The sequence below is a fragment of the Mus caroli genome, chromosome 17 (genome assembly GCF_900094665.2).
Source record: "Mus caroli chromosome 17, CAROLI_EIJ_v1.1, whole genome shotgun sequence".
In the NCBI taxonomy this organism is placed as follows: Eukaryota; Metazoa; Chordata; class Mammalia; order Rodentia; family Muridae; genus Mus; species Mus caroli.
The window spans coordinates 65,459,220-65,473,072 of record NC_034586.1 but is presented as its reverse complement, the minus strand read 5'-3'; the positions used below and the strand labels follow the sequence as shown (position 1 = coordinate 65,473,072).

The window sequence follows — 13,853 nt, the reverse complement described above, 5'->3', positions numbered from 1 at the left end:
AAAAAAAAAAAAAGGATACTATGAAGGATCTACACCGTGATTATATACATCACAAGTTAAGTGGGATTTACCTAGGGATACAAAATGGTTCAGCATGCAAATCAGTACCCTATTCTACCTAATAGTGTCAAGGGGATGTTCATGACCATCTCCGCTGACACAGAAAAAGCATGCGACAAAATTCAATGTTTTCACGATTAAAAAAAAAAAAAACAACCTAAGAATGGAAGGAAATCTCTTTGGTATGGAAAGAGATTTACATGAAAAGCTAACAATATAATTTAATGGGACAAAAATTCACCCCCAAATCAGAAATAAAACATTATTTTTCCATTTCTTATGAACAATGTATTGGAGCTCTAGACAGAGAAATTAGGCTATAAAAATAAAAAGTCACATAAACTAACAATAAAATTAAATCTATCTGTATTTACAAATGGTATATTGAAAATTCACACACACACACACACACACACACACACCTCTACTATGTTAACTGGCAAAGTTATAGGCCATACAGTCAACAGGGAAAACATCAGTATTTTGTTGTTGTTGTTGTTGCTGTTTTCTCGGTGTAACATCAGTTGTATTTTTATACACCAGTAATAAACATTCTTAAAAAAATTAAGTGGAAAATTCATGTGCAGTAATATCCAAAATAACAAAAATTTTAAAAATAAACCAAAGACATCTAAAGCTATGGAACTGCACTGAAGGAATTTAGAGATTTTAATAGATTGCTCCAGATTAAGAGACCTAACAATGTTAGTGTAGCTCTTCAAGATTATCTACCAATTCCGTGCAGCAACATGAAAGATCCAAAGGCCTTTTACGAACAAACCAAAGAGCCCATCCATAATGTGATACAGAAATTTAAGTGGCCCCACAGAGCCCAAACAGTGGGGTTTTTTTAGAGTTAGAGTAACACTTCCCAATCTCAGAAGGTATCACACTACACACAGCTCATTTCCGACATGCGGATACACAGATCAACCGAGTAGGATTAAGAGCCCAGAAGCAAATCTGTTCACCTGTGGCCAGCTGACTTGACAAGTGTGTCAGGACCATGCAGAGGGGAAAAATATTCTTTTCAAACCATGATGGAAGCAGATGCCTACATAGGAGGTAGTGTGGACTCCTCCCTCACATCACACAAAAACTAACTTAAAAGGACCAACAATCGAACAACAAGAACCAAAATAATGTAAGTCTTGGAGACCAAAGCAAGAGTACATCTGCCTGATAGAAGATTGGTAAAGGATTCTAAGTTTATGACACCTAATGCATAAGCAACAACAACAAAAAAAAAAAACAAAAAACAAAAACAAAACAAAACAGCACCAGATTTTTAAATCTCTGTGTAAGGGGCATTATCATGAGAACCAGTGACACGAATGGAGACATGGCAAGTGCTCACTTACACTTCCTCCTCCTGTATAGCACCAGGCTCAGTTCCCAGCACCCACTCGGCAATTCACAACACCTTGAAGTCTAGTTGCTGGGGATACAAGACCCTCTTATGATCTCTGTAGGAACAGGCACACAAGTGATGTACACACAGACACACCGGCAAACTACTCAATCAAATACATGAAAGGCAGGATGGTCTCCTTCCTAGGCAGAATCTAGTAAATAATATGTTTTCTTTTCTTAATGGAAAATAACAAGTGCCAGAGAGAATGTAAATAAAAGGTTTTATATTGATTTCGAGAATATGGGAAATAGTTTGGTGATTCAAGAAGTCACATATAAACTTTTCATTAAGCTAAGCAATTGCACCCCTTCCCCGCCCCCCAACAGTTGAAATAGGTACTAAAACAAGTATATATACATATTGTTCATGGCAGTAGTATTCACAAATAGTATCCAAAGGACTGAGACAGAGCTCCTGGGGATCTGATCTCCTCTTCTGGCCTCCACAGGTGCCTGTACTGACAGTCACATTCCCCAACACAGATACACACACACACACACACACACACACACACACACAGGTAACTAAAAATTAAAAACATAAAAGAAGCCTATAAAAGCTGTATCAGATATTGAACATAATGCTATATATAGTCAAGCCTATAATTTACCAGCACTACTTGAGACAAGGGTGAGTAGCGTTAAAAGCTGAACTGATTTAAATACTATATGTTAAAATGATGACCACTATTTACTGAGTAAGTATCACTTGCTAGGCACTGTTCTAAGGTTTTCAATTAAAAACCTTAATTATAGCATCATTTATTAGTCAATTTTAATGGAATACTTATCTGTCAAAATAGGAAAGTACTCTTCATAATGGCTGCGGTATAACTGAAAGGTATGCCTGTTTAATATTGTATAACAAAATGTTGGGGGGTAATTCAAATGGCCATTATCAAGGAACCAGACACAGAAATACAGTCTATTCGTAGTGAAGTATTATATATCGGTGAAAAGAGCTGACAAAACAGGCCATGGCTTGGAATGCTAGAAACACAATCACAAATTAGTGAAGCTAGTTGAAAACCTTAAAACACTGCGCGTATGATGTAATGATAAACTATATTGTAGAAGCAGATGCAGGGCTGAGTCCCACAGTTAATGGCGCACAACCAGTTTTAACTCCAGCTCTAGAGGGTCCCATGTCCTCTGCCTCCACAGGCACCCGCACTCACACACACATCCACATTCTACATTCTAGATCTTAGTATCAGTCATAGATTCCTGAGTGTTTGCTTTCTTTATTATGCTTTATTACTTTAGAACATACGCATTTATTGAGCATCTATTTTATAATCTGTCACATGGTTTTAAAACAATTTCTTACAACAAATGATATTGCAAAAGACTGCACGTGGACACTACTGCCCTCAATGTGAGGAGCGCATGTGCCCAGACTTCCATGGGTTTCAAAGCCTTTTACTCCATACTGACTGTCAAGTGCAAGTGACATTTTGATCTCTCTCTCCAAGTCCCACAAACTATATGGTGACTCATTTTTCTTTTTTGAAAAACAAACAAAAAAAAAAACTAAACTAAAAAAAAATAACACTATTCTTTCCCACAGCAAAGAAAATAATCTTAACCTTTAAAACTACAGACAAGAACTTGATGTCCTCCAGACTAAGCCTGAGACTGAAAGGTGTCTGTTTAAGCCTTGCCCCACCCCTCCTAGGTCCCAAGAGCCCCTTCTTTGATGTGTACGGTATTTACTTTTCCACACCACTCAGAGAATTTTAATGACTAACATTAAAGTACATCGAGGTGGTAACTGCGCTTTTGTAACTATCTTATCCCAATGTATGACCTGTAGATTCAACAGAACATCCATTTTATTAAGTTAGATTCCCTAGTAAAATAGCCAAGAAATAAATTGGAATTTTAATTTTCCACATCCATGGAAATGACAAAAACGACTAAAAACTGTTCTCTCTCAAAAGGCAAATATATACTCTTTGGGGGTTGGAGAAATGGCTCAGTGGTTAAGAGCTCTGGTTGCTCTAGCACATCGTGAATAGACATACATCCAGGCAAAGAACTCATACACAGGAAATTTTAAAAGAAAATGTAAATGATCTTTAAAGCAAATTATAACCGTTATCACGGTTACTCATGTTTCCTCGTGTTTCTTAGTCCTCCTGCAACTCTCTGTTCACTCTTTTACCTTGGATATTTATAACTCATGTGATAGTCCACAGGGTCAGTTTTTTTTTTTTTTTAAGTAAATTTACTGCTAGACAATATCATACTTGAATGCTTCCATTTGGATACAATCAAAGTACTGAAAACTCAATAACCTGAGATGAATTTACACTTCGAACAGTAGAAAGGAGAGGTAGATATGGAAAGATCCCCCTCCAGATGATGAATGCTGCCCGAGCTCATATCGGTGAAGGGAACCTGTGCCATTCGGTCAAATGCAACCGCCCTTGCAAGACGTGGCTTGTCAGCGCTACTACTCATCGAAATGTAAACTCATCTCTGAAGACCCGGCAGGCAGAAGTACTCTCCCCACCCCAACCCCACCCACGGACTTTGCAGCATCAGTCCATTTGTACACTCGGATCTCTAAGGAAAACAGCATCATCGACGTGAATGACAAGTACGCCCGATGCTTGCTACAGCGGGAGCCGGGGAGCGGGCGGTCAGATGCTCCGCCGGGGCTGTCCACTCCGCGGGCACTGAAAACTTCAGGGAAGGTCTCTCTTGGAGCCAACGCGGACTTGACAAAACAGTTGACAATTAGAGCAAAGCACGTACGGCAGAATCATTAGAACTCACAGAAGCCCCAGCCCTAGCGGCGACACCGCGGCGTGGCGATGCCCCCATGGCTTCGGAAATACCCGCTATTCCTTTAAAAAGTCCCCCCGCAGGCCGGAAGTGACCGCACGGCGCTCCTCGGTGCAGCGCGGCCTCGAGCCTCGCGCACGTCCGCGGTCCCGTGGGTTTCCTGCTCTTGCTGCAGTTCTCCGCCGCCAGTCCTCTCCGCGCGGGCAGTTCGGTCACTAAATCTCAGAGACCCGGCGCCTCCCCCACGCTCCAGCCTACGCCAGGCTGCTTCCGGGTTCGGCCTGCGCTCCCGGCCCGCTCTAGTGACGCACTTCCGGCGGTGACCAGGCTCGGCTCCGCCCCCAGCTGACACGCGGGCAGATCGGGTGCCTAGCGGTGCACTGTACTGGTAGCACCGCGAGCTCCTACACCGGGGACCGACTGCTCCGCCACGGATCGGTTTCTGGGGTTCCTTACCGTCCTGGGCGGAAATGGATAGAATCCGCCAGACCACACGACCCGGGGCCTAACTCTCCAGCCCTGTGACCGCGGCCGTCCGTGTCCCAGCTCTCCTTGGCTTTGCCCAGGGCCCCTGTCCCTTGGCACTGGGACCTTCAGAAGTTGAAAGGGTTTGCCAGAGGCATCTCAACCACCCTTTCAAAGCCAGTCTAAGAAAGGGCCACATGGTGACACCCACCCTCTTGGACTGAATATCTCAGGTCTTCCTAGGGTTTCCTCCCGGAATTACTTAGTTATACACATTCTGTTTCATCCTCTTCTCACAGGTTGTGTCTTTTGGATCGAGAAGTTCAGGCAGAAAGCGTTCGCTTTTATTTTTTCTTTGTATTTCTCACGATGCTGTATGACTTGACATCATAATCTGGTGTCTGGTTAAGTATAAAGAAACTGTTCTTCTCACCCCTCCACGGGGCTGTTTGGATTGTTTATTTTGTAATAATGTATTATACCGTTTAGAAAGCACAGGAAACACAGCTTGGGCGAGTTCGGTGTTTCCTGCTGAAAATTGTGAGTATAACGTTCCATGACGAAAAAAAAAAAAAAAAAAAAGAGCTAATGAGTGCAGCACCCCATCTGAGCTGTGCCCACTTGCCTTGTTCCCTTAAACTAAGTGGAAAAGAATTAGCACACTGTCCTTGGCCTAGTCACTTTACAAATGAAGCTGCAGCTTTCATTAAAGGCATCACGTAATCATTAAAATTTGGTTTAAAACTCGGACTCTTTTTTTTTCCCCCCTGGGTCAGAGAAGGTAAGAAAGAGGAGAGTTTGCAGCTTAAGTAAAGATTTTCTTGAAAGCCTCTAGGTAAGATCTGTGGCCATCTTGAATGTTCATGAGTTTATCTTTGTATGGCCAAAGTGAGGTGCCTTCAATGCCGACCTAGAAATCTTCATCTCAGTTTAAAAGCTGTCTCCCTCATTGGCTGCTTACTTACCTGAGAACTATGGTAAGGAAAAAGCTAAACATTTTTGCAAAATGTAGCTTAAGGATAGGTTATAGAGATTGCTAGTTAGCTTGAGAGAAGTTTTAGAGTGAATCTGAGCTCTCCTCCATGAAGTTGCATGTACATTGGCAACACATACATTCATTTTGCTGGCAATTTTAAGGCTTTGTGGTTTATTAGCCCTCAGAAATGTAACCATAGCAGCAGATTGTGACACTACAGAATCTACTTTTGCTTCTTGCCAGCACCAGCATTGGCTTTTGCAGTCCCCCCAATCCTATTCTGGTTTTGTGCTCCTTTCACTGTTTTCTGGCAGTTTTTCTCTGCTCATAAAGATCTTTAAAAAAAAAAAAAAGTTTGTTTAAACTCATTCTTTGTATACTCCAAAAAAATTTACAACTCTTGTTGAAGCCCTTTATCTTTGCACCACTTCCTGTGTTTCTCTGCAATCCATGTACATTCTTCTGAGGGCTAAGTCAGTTTCTCACCACTTTTACAAACCAAGAATGGATTCCCCTTGGCCTGGAAGCCATCTCAATAAAATTTTATCATGAAATGATCACCTCTGTCTCCCAGCTTTCTGGAACATTGTCTACCTCCGTGAATACTTGGCTCCAGGCTAAATCTACCCCCAGTAGAGAGATTGGATGTTTGCTTTTTACTTTGAACAGGGAGCAAATTTGTGGGTACTGAAATTGCCAGGTGCATTTAGGATGGCCTCTGCGTAGCTAGTGGTGTCAAGTTCTTTTACTGAAAAACTAATTCCATTGAGAGTATGTATATAATGGATTCCGTCACCTTAGCCTTTGGGTGAGTCACCTCAGCAGATGTCCAGTTACACATATAGCATCCAAGTATAATGCTTATTCAATAAAAAGAGAACTTAAACCTCTCTCAGGAGGCTGATTGGAAAGATACTTGTATTTGTATTTTTCCAGCAATAGTTGAAGTCACACTTAGAGATCTATTGTACAATATAAGATTGAATCAGAACATTAGATTTCTCTCTAGTTCTCTGAGCCTGCCCTCATGGTTTCTCAAAGACTCTTTAAATGTTTGCCTTACTGAACTTGGATTCTATCACCTGCCCCTCCTCATAGTCTATAAAGTTGAACACTCCCTTTATGCTTTCCAAATCAGTAGTGAGTCTTGGAAAGAGAATACAAAAGTCTCCAGAGCATGGCAAAGCCCACATTGTTATTTGATGTCCAACTGTAGTTGGACAAGTGTATGGCACAGACTGAGAGGCACCAGGGGAGGAGCTATGGGAAAGGCAATGCTGCCTGGAGTTCATGACTAGGAAGAAGGAGAAACGCTTCAGTGCATTTTGCTTCAGTTGGGAGAGTGTTGGAAGTGTAAAGGTGTGCCTGTTCCAGCTGTTGGAGTCAGGGTAGCGTCCTAGGACAGTTTATCCAACGGATCAGCAGGAATAAAGTGAGGGGGGAAATTATTGGTCCAGAGGAATGAAAATGTTCGTGTTCAGGGAACTGCAAATAGGTATCACAGTGGGAGCTGGGATGATAGGTGCCACTGCCAAGCACACATGGGCAGCCAGTCCCAGATCTGCCTAACTGCAGTGCTGCCTGGGCCTCTCTCCTTTCACCACGTCCACACTCTTTGGTCAAAGTATGTAAAACTACTGAGGTGTGCTAGGCATCCATGCATCCTCCTGTGCACATAATGACTGAGATGAAGTAAGCTTAACAAGAATGTCTATACTGACTTGCATGTGTGTTTTCTCCTGATAACTATGACTTCCTCAAGCAAAATACAAATTACTGTCCCAATACATCCTTAAAAGGCGTATCTATCAGTGTTCTGGTCTAGGAGTTAAAAGGATCTTTTACATTTTATTTTGACCTTTGGCCATGGAGGAGTGATGCTTGCTTGCTTCTTCCTGTTTTCTTATAGAACCCAGGATAACAAGTCCAGGGATGGTAGCACTTACCACGGGCTAGACTCTCTCCCCTTGATCACTAATTGAGAAAATGCCTTACAGCTAGATCTCATGGAGGCATTTCCTTAACTGAGACTCCTTCTTCTCTGATCTGTCAAGTACAACAAGTTCCTGTAATTGACCTCAATAGATTCATTGGTTCCACCAAGCCAACTCAGTTGGGGTCATATCTTTGGTTTGCTGATGTCCTCTCTTGGGTTGTTAGGTATTAATTCTGTTCGTCTCTCCAAAAATCATGCAACAAACAAGATGAATGATTTCCAGATGAACTTGCTTCATCCCTCTTTAATAATGAAACTCAGGGTCCTTCTCTATGTTTTCCATTTTGAAGAGCAAGGAAAGCTAACAACAGTCAAGGAAATCTACCTCCCAGCATCCTGTCCATCCTTTTCTTACTGAAAGGCATCCTTAGAAAGTTCTGTAAAGCCTGTTGTGCTGTATAGTTTATACCAACTTGAAACAAGCTAAAGGCATCGATTGGTGAATACAGATGCCAAAAGTCAATAGCTTGGCAGAAGAGACATAGGCGGGGTTTAGGGTTCCCGGGCTCTGGGTTGCAGGAGAACCACAAGGAGAAGAAGGTGAAAGAGGAAGGAGAAGCTGCCATGGGTTTGGCGAGCCATGAAAACATGACCAAGAGGGCTGGTCAATTGGAGTTAAGAGCAGTCCAGATGAAACATAATAGCTTGGGGTTATTGATAGAAAAGTAGATTCTAATACCATAGAGGGTAGTATTTGCCCAGTTCTTGTGCTGTTGAAGGTTTATTGTAAATAATAAACATTGTGTGTCTTTTGTCTGGGAACTGAATGATCAAGGCAGGGTAGAAATCCCAGATTGGGATTAAAAGTTTCTACAACATATTGGAGTTTCAAGATTCCTTGCACAGTGTCCTTAAGAAGTAGTATATGAAGCTGTGAAGGTGAAACCAGAGCTACAATGGAGACCTCAAGAAGTCTGAGATACCAAGAATGGAGACCGTAGGGAAGCTGCGAGCATTAAGCATAACCAGCCTGGTAGAAAGTCCACATGGACTGCAAGCACTAATCCTGTAGGGATGGAACTGTTCAAGCCCACTCAAGCCAACAGCATGACGTAATGTGGCCCAAAATGTGGACTATGGGTTACAAGACTCAGTGTCTATCCTGCTGGTTTGGCCTTGGCCCCACTGCTTCCCCCACCCCACCCCCCGCTGTCAGCCTTCTTTCTGTCCATTTGGAAAGAAATACTTATTCTGCCCCGCTTTATTCTGAAAGTTTGTAACTCAGCCTGGGTTTTACAGGGCCTTGAGCCTCAGAGGGTACATAGAAGTTGGATTTTGAATAGTGTTGTGACCGTTACGATTATGGAAACCCTTCAAGATGGGCTACATATAAAATTATATCTTGAATTATGAGATGTATGAGCCTTTGGGGGTCAGGCATAGAATATTATGACTAAGATACAGAATGCCCCCCAAATGCATACTTATAGAAAGTGTGTCATCAGGGGCTGTGTGTTGTCCTAGATTGATCTCTCTCCCACGCTCTCCTGTTCTCTCCCCTGGTGCCAAGAAGTACAAATATAACATTTGCTACCATATAATGACCCAGCTGCATGAGGCCAAGACTATGGACTGAAATCTCTGCAGAGATACAAAATTAATCTTTCTTGTAGTAACTTGTTCTATCAGATATCTTGTTCCACTGATAAAAGTTGGGTGAACACAGGGTCACACTTCCTGTGTTGGTTCCTCTGTGTCTGTGGCTACACTGTGGAGTGGCACCACGTCTGCGGTCTAACTACATACGTCCTTTCTTAATTCCAGTCAACTGGTCACATTGATTACAGCTACTTTTTTTTTAATCCCAAAATAGTAAAATTAGATTTTCCCAAACATATTTGGAAATCTACATTTGGACTCTGCTGATGGGGATATTGTTAAGACTCAAATTGATTCTACACTTTGATACTGCAGAAGTATTCTTCATGATGTCATATCACCATCTTCATGATGTCATATCATCTGTTGCTTATCACTGTCTCACTGGACACTTGCACCATGCCAACTCTTTGTTCAGAGATATAAGTATCCATACATAATATAAAGAAAGAAGCATTTTCAACTGTTTAAAAATTAGAAAAGTTAATGATATTTTCCATCTTTAAGATCTTATTGAAAATGAAAATATTCATTTAAAGTTATGAAAAATGCATTCACTGACCTTGAAAGTTTGGCAAGCCCCAAAAGAGCAAGACAATTAAAGAAGACAAGCAGAAACTTCAGGAAAATATATGAAGCCTGACTAACAGGCACGATCAAGATAAACTGTGTCTGTATGAGTTACTTGCTGGCCTTATTATTTCTGAGTTCTGAGAAAAATGTAACAAGGAGTGACTTGTGTAAGGTCATCCATGGCCTGTAAAACCCAGCTAGCTCATTGATTATTTGATAACTGATGGTTGTACAGAGAATGACAATAAGCAGAGAAAACAGGAGAAGGGATACTAATTAGATAGGAGCCCATGGTTAGTTCACAGTGTCCCTAGAATTCATCCCTCAAGACAGGACATGGCAATATCTGCAGATTCAATGAGTTAACATGTGCTCGTACCAGATAAAGCGAGCCCCGAATCTGATTCTGATTAAATCCCTTACTAGAAAAGGAAAGAACAGAGGATCATAGGAGAGGAAAGCCTTATAATAAAAGGGGAAACTGAGCGATAGAGCTTCAAGCCTCGGAGCCAAATACTGTCAGTAGGTGCCAGAAATATCGATGAGCATCGTGGGACTTGTGCCCTACTTATCCCCAGAACCAGCCTCCAGGATAGTGGAATGTTACACTTCTCTTTTATTTCCATGAATTTTCACGTTGTTGCTGCCATCCTAGGAAACTAGGACATTGTTCAAAAACTGAAATATTTAGATGAGTATTTAATTTTAGAAAGTCAAATGATGCCATAAAGAATGTCAAACAGGGTTGGTGAGATGGCTCAGCAGTTAAGAGCACTGACTGCTCTTCTGGAGGTCATGAGTTCAAATCCCAGCAACCACATGGCGGCTCCCAACTATCCATAATGAGAAACAAATGGAAAAAAAAACCCTATGGGCCGTAGCCAGCTGGGTGGGGAGTGAACAGGGTCAGAGCAAGAAGAAGAAAGGTTAGGGGGAAAAACCAAAGGGGGGAAAATGTTTTAAAGAATGTCCAACAATTTTGATAGTGTCAGCCACAATTTCTAAATTAGATACTATGCTCAGTGTTTATATTTGCCAAATCATCAGGCTATATAACAAGTCATATATCCAAATATAAATTTTACTAAAAATATGTAGTTGCCTTCCAAAGGAGCCTGAAAATGCTAACACTGGAATTCAAGTAATCATACATCTTGAGCAGCTTCATTCATTCCGAAAAGAGCTCCGTAATGAAAGAACCCGGTATAATAAAAGGCACAACATTAAAAAGTCACAAGACAACTGTAACAAGGATTGAGGATGGCAGGAGCCTCAGAAAAGAGGTGAGCTGCAGTTACCAAGCTGTACTCTAGGAGTCAAGGCTTCAGCACTTTGGCACAGACCATACAGGTCTCTCTCTGGGCACCAGGCTCCCTCTGCTTCAGTCTCTCTCTGGACAACAGGCTTCCTCTGCTTCGACACACAATGCATATAACTTAGGTATATAGAAGTCAAATTTTGCTTTCAAATAGATCATTCTTTACTTTATATGCAATTCTGTACTCATTTAATATAAGTACACAATTCAAGACTTTTCTTAAATATGATGACTTAATGCTCAAAATGAACACTGTTTATATCCAAAACACACAGCTGAGGAAATTTGATTACCAGATATTGAGGAACTCATCTATTGTTGAATTAAGCTTAAAGTCAGTTTTATCATCCCTGGGTGTATAATCTTGTTACTTTAAATATTTCGTTTCAAAATTCCATTTTAAGTAGTCTAATGTGGATCACTGTTGAATATTAAAATACATATACTCACAAGAAATTACTATAAAATTTTATTAGTGTACCCAGAACTCAATAAATTGCTTTTAAAGAACTAGTGGGCCACCCAGATCTTGGTAGCCAGGATTGTTCTCTAAAAAAAGTAATCAAGATCCCTTCTAGAGTCAGATTGTTATGAGGATGGAGCCCAAAACACACAAGCTAATCCCAGAACTAAAAAGAAAAGAAGTATAACAGGGGGTGGGAGGGATGGCTCGGAGTACTATTCTGAGACAGCTACAAGTTGATTGACAGGACAAGTGTGGTGCTGGGTCATAGGTCACAGAAGAAAATAAACATCTGTAGGTCCAGATCCCACACCAATAAATGACCGATAATTAAAGAGGAAAAGTGACATCTGTCCTAAAGAATTTTAAACTGTTTTAAACCGTTTATACAGATTCTCCATGAAGGAGGGATCAGAGTTCATGAGTATGGGTGGGGTATAGTCACTTGCTTCCAAATGTATACAATGTATACAAAGGTGGTCCAAAACCTACCCACCTTGAAGAAATCTGGCCAGCATCATAGGTGGTGGTCAGGCATGCTGATTACACATGCCTTCCATAAAGTGTGATGGCCACAGCATTTCATATAAACAGAACTTCTCTCTGCAAACCTACAGCCTCAGTTCAACTGTGGGGAAACTATCAGACAAACCAAAATTATGGAAAATTGCATAAAATAGAGAACATTGTGACACATGAGAGGCAAGAAACGAGCAACTTCCTGTGGTTGCCTAGTTTACATCTTGAGATTCCAAGTGAAAGTAGGTTGTCCACTGAGTTAAGAATAGGCAAAAGTCAAGGTGTCTAGCAAAAATTTGTGAACAAAAGACCCAGGAATGACCAAACTTTGCAGACAAGACTTGAAAGTGACAGAGGGATGCCTGAGATGAGCTGATAGTAACACACATGGAGAAGAAAAGATGAAGGCAAAAAGGAGCCTGCATAGCAGCCCTGGGTCTCAGTGCATCAGAGATAGTGTTCAGAGAATCCACAAAAGGCTGTTACCTCAGAAGGGCCACATTCACCCCGGAGTCAAGGCTGTGCTGCCCACCCCACACACACACACACACACACACGAAAGTTCTAAGGCTTAAAAAAAATCAAACTGCCTCCTGGCAGTGGTGACACATGCCTTTAGTTCCAGCACATGGGAGGCAGAGGCAGGCAGATTTCTGAGTTCAAAGCCAGCCTGGTCTACAAAGTGAGTTCCAGGATAGCCAGAGCTACACAGAAAAACCTTGTCTCGAAAAACAAAACAAAACAAAACAAAACAAAACAAAACACTGCTTTTAAGTAAAGTACCCATATCCCAAAGTTTAATATTGTTTAAGAGATATGAAACGATATTGTCCAATAAAGTACAATTTACAATGTCCTAATTCAAACCAAGGAAATAAACAGTTTTTAAAAAATTACCAGGTATAAAGAACCATGGGACTTCACCGGGGACAAAATAAAGTGTTATATAATCCTGGCCTTTTAGAACGCTCTTATCCTTATAATGTATCCAGACTCTAGTACTTTGTTATAACAACTAATAATGGACTATTCAGGTTACATAGACTTTATGCTCACAGCCCTTCCAACTGACTTGAAATGAACAGTCCCTGAACCCACAGGGACACACCTACTCCAACAGGGCCACACCTTCTAATAGTGCCACTTCCTCGGACAGTATGTATGTTGGCAAAGTCTTTTTCTGTATCTAATAAAATCATCATGTGGTTTTTGCCTTTCAGTCTGTTTATGTGGTGGGTTTTATCAATTATGTATATTGAACCATCTCTGGTTTTCTGGGATGGGCAAACTTGATCAAGGTGAATGATCTTTTCTATATTTTCTTGGATTCGCTTTATAAGTATTGTAATTTTTTGCATCTAGGCTTACAATATTGTTATGTAATTTTTAGTGTGTGTGTGTGTGTTTAAGGTATCAGGGATATAGGTGCCCTAGTAAAAAGAATTGGGTAATGTTCTTTTAGATTCTATTTAGTGGAATAATTTAAAGAGTATTGGTGTTAATTCTTCTGTGAAAGTCTGGTAGAATTCTGTGCTAAATACATCTGTCTCAAGGAAGGAATAAAGAAAGAAATTAAAGACTTTTTAGAGTTTAATGAAAATGAAGCCAGAACATACCCAAACTTATGGGACACAATGAAAGCATTTCTAAGAGGAAAACTCATAGCTCTGAGTGCCTC

General features: G+C 41.0%; 1 long non-coding RNA gene across 1 annotated transcript in view; it reads left to right on the top strand.

Annotated features, from left to right (window-relative positions):
* LOC110312174 overlaps positions 1–5,307 on the top strand; it is a 22,773-nt gene extending 17,466 nt beyond the window's left edge. Inside the window, exon 3 of the long non-coding RNA XR_002380029.2 lies at positions 3,803–5,307. This is a non-coding gene — a long non-coding RNA (uncharacterized LOC110312174). The remainder of the gene's footprint in view (positions 1–3,802) is intronic.
* The last annotated feature ends 8,546 nt before the right edge of the window (positions 5,308–13,853 follow it).